This window comes from Jaculus jaculus, chromosome 6 (assembly GCF_020740685.1).
Source record: "Jaculus jaculus isolate mJacJac1 chromosome 6, mJacJac1.mat.Y.cur, whole genome shotgun sequence".
In the NCBI taxonomy this organism is placed as follows: Eukaryota; Metazoa; Chordata; class Mammalia; order Rodentia; family Dipodidae; genus Jaculus; species Jaculus jaculus.
The window spans coordinates 78864388-78868079 of record NC_059107.1 but is presented as its reverse complement, the minus strand read 5'-3'; the positions used below and the strand labels follow the sequence as shown (position 1 = coordinate 78868079).

The 3692-nt window shown below is 41.1% G+C and overlaps 1 pseudogene; it reads left to right on the top strand.

Moving 5' to 3' along the window:
* The first annotated feature begins 779 nt into the window (after window positions 1-779).
* On the top strand, window positions 780-2049 carry LOC101609586 (annotated as a pseudogene).
* Window positions 2050-3692: the final 1643 nt, after the last annotated feature.

The following is a 3692-nucleotide window of genomic DNA, read 5'->3' as shown; positions in this document are numbered from 1 at the left end:
CCAAAAGGAATCAAAAGAAACAAAGAAGGCTACTTTATACTCATCAAAGGAACAATACAATAAGAGGACATTACAAACATAAGCCTATATACACCAAACACAGGAGCACAAAAATTTATAAAGCAAATTCTGTTAGACAATAAAGCAGAAATACCCCAACACAATTATAGCAGAATTTATTTATTTATTTTATTTATTATTGACAACTTGCACAATTGAAAACAATACCAACAACCCATGGTAATTCCCTCCTTTCCCCCACTTTCCACTTTGAAATTCCACTCTCCATTATATCCCCTGCCACTCTCAATCAGTTTCTCCTTTATTTTGATGTAATGATCCTTTCTTCCTATTATAATGGTAGTGTTAGGCACTGTGAGCTTTGCTTGGACTGGGCTGGCTGTTTGTGTGAGAAGCTTGCTCTTATGCCCATGTCCTGAGAAGTTGTGCAGGGTTGCTTTGCAAAGAAATGAACTGGTATGAGCAGAGGGATATGGCACAGAAAGAAATCTTTAGGCTGAAACTGCTGCCCATTCAGCTGCATTTGAGAGATTACAAACTTTGAGATTGGGCTAGTTGACCTGCACTGGGAAAAACAGGAACAATGTAGACACTTTTGAAGGGACCTGAGTACTCAAGGAGTCCTATTCTTCAAAGTCTGCTTTATTCCCCTCGAGCCCAGGGACGCCTAGGGGGCACGGAGGGGAAGCCGGAGGACCCTGGGCGGCCCGCGGTGGAGCGGGTTTGGGGGCCGGGCTGCGTCCTCCACGCTGGCCCTGATGCACCCGCGGCGTCCTGACGGGTTCCACGGCCTGGGCTACCGGGGAGGCGCCAGGGACGAGCTGGGCTTCGGCAGCGCGTTCCCGGCCAGATCCTTCGGGGAGGGCGCGGAGCTGGGTCACTGGGTGACGACAACCCGGACATCCCTGGCAGCCTCAACCTGCACTGGGGCGACAAGAGCCCGCCCTACCGCGTGCCGTCTGCCTCCACTTCATATGACGGCCCGGCCGACGAGCCCTTCCCCGGCGACGGCCGCGGTGCACAGGCCCAGAGCAGCGAACAGTTGAATAGATTTGCTGGATTTGGTATTGGACTTGCAAGTCTCTTTACAGAAAATGTTCTGGCCCACCCTTGCATTGTTCTGCAGCGCCAATGTCAGGTTAATTACCATGCTTTCATTATCATCTCACCCCACTTACTGTTATCAACATTATGTACAGCTTCAACAAAACTCAGGGACCACGAGCCCTATGGAAAGGAATGGGAAGTACATTTATTGTCCAGGGAGTCACACTTGGAGCCGAAGGCATAATTAGTGAACTCACTCCTTTACCAAGGGAGGTTTCCCACAAATGGAATCCTAAGCAAATAGGTGAACATCTTCTACTGAAATCCCTGACATATATTGTGGCAATGCCTTTTTACTCAGCAAGTCTGATTGAAACAGTACAGAGTGAGATAATCCGAGACAATGCTGGCATACTGGAATGTATTAAAGAAGGAATTGGAAGAGTGATAGGCTTCGGCATGCCTCATAGCAAGCTCTGCTCTCCTCGCACTGCTTTCCTTGATCTTCCCCACAGTGCTGCATGGAGTTCTTCATTACATTATCAGCTCAGTCATCCAGAAAGTTGATCCTATTTATTCTGAAGAGAAAGACTTACAATAGCCACCTTCCCGAGAGCACTAGCCCCATGCAGAGCATGCTGGATGTTTATTTTCCAGAACTGATTGCTAACTTTGCGGCTAGCCTTTGCTCTGACGTTATACTTTACCCACTGGAAAAAGTTTTGCATCGCCTTCACATCCAAGGAACATGCACAATAATTGACAATACAGACCTTGGCTATGAAGTGCTTCCAATTAATACACAGTATGAGGGAATGAGAGACTGTATCAATACCATAAAGCAAGAGGAAGGAGTGCTTGGTTTTTATAAAGGATTTGGCGCTGTTATAATTCAGTACACACTGCATGCAGCTGTCCTACAGATTACCAAAATCATTTACTCCACACTTCTTCAAAATAGCATTTGAGAGTTAGGTTCTATCACTGCTCCGTCCAGAAGATACAATTCTATTCCATTATTTTGTATATCTGATTTTTGCTAGTATCATAGTATCATATTGGTTTTATTGGTTTGTTTTATTCCTATGACTTTGTAATGTATCTTGAAACCAGGTGTGGAGATACCACCAGTAGAAAATTTTCCTTGGCTATTTGAGGCTTTTTGTTCTTCCATGTAAATTTTGATATTTTTTATTCTAATTCTGTTAAAAAAAAATGGTGTAATTTTGGTTGGAATTTAGTTGAATTTGTATATTGTCTTTGATAGGATGGCCATTTTTACAATATTAATTCTTCCGATCCATGAGTATGGAAGATCTTTCCATCTTCTCATGTCTTCCTCAATTTCATTCTTTAGTTTTGATTTTTTTTTTCTTTTTTCAGTTTTTTGAGGTAGGGTTTCACTTTAGCCCAGGCTGACCTGGAATTCACTATGTAGTCTCAGGGTGGCCTTGAACTCACAGCGATCCTCCTACCTCTGCCTCTCAAGTGCTGGGATTAAAGGCATGCACCACCATGCCTGGCCATTCTTCAATTTTTTAATGTTCTTATTATAGAGGTCTTTCCCTTCCTTCAATATTGATATTTAAATTTAAATATTTAAATACCCAAGGTATTTAAATTTTGTAGCTATTGTAAATGGAACTATCTTCCTGATACATGTTTGTCATTGGTATAAAAGAAAACAACTGAGTTTTATGTGTTAATTTCATATCCTACCACTTTGCTGAAAGTGTTTATCAACTCTAGTAGTTTTTCAGTGGAATGTTTTGGGTCTCTTGAATGCAGAACCATATCATCTGCAAATATGGTTAGTTTAACTTGTTTCTTTCCAATTTTTATATATTTATTTTTTTCTTTAAACTTGTATTTCTTTTTCTTGTCTTATCACTCAAGCTAAGACGTAGTGCTATGACAAGTAGTACTGGAGAGAATAGACACTCCTGTCTTGTTCTAGAACTTAATGGAAATGTTTCATCTTTTTCTCCATTTGGGTTTTGGTTGGTTAATATATAGCCATACTTATGTTGAGATATGACTCTCTATCCCTAGTCTCTCCCATATTTTTATCATGAAGGGATGTTGTGTTTTGTCAAAGGGTTTTCTGCATCTTTTGTGAGATGATTATGTGATTTCTATTCTTAAGTCTTTCTATATAATGTATTATGTTTATTGATTTTTTCCATATGTTGAGCCATCCCTGCATCCCTGGGATGAAATCTACTTGGTAGAGGTGGACAATTTTTTTTTTGTGTTATTAGAATAGATTTGCAAGGACTTTATTGAGAATTTTAACATCTAAGTTCATCAAGGATATTGATCTATAATTTTCCTGTGTCTCTGTCTGGTTTCTCTCCATCATATTTCAGTACCCTTTCCCTGTTCTGTGTCTTGTTTATAATATGACCTGGGAACTTTCTTTTTCTGGTCCTGTAGGCTTCATGTACCTAAACAGGCAGCTCTTTCTCTAGATTGGATAATTTGTTTCTATAATTTTTTTTTTTTTTTGAGGTAGAGTGTCACTCTATCCCAGGCTGACCTGAAACTCACTCTTCAGTGCCAGGCTACCCACAATGTCACAGTGATCTTCCCACCTCAGCCTCCCAAGTGCTGGGAATAAAGGC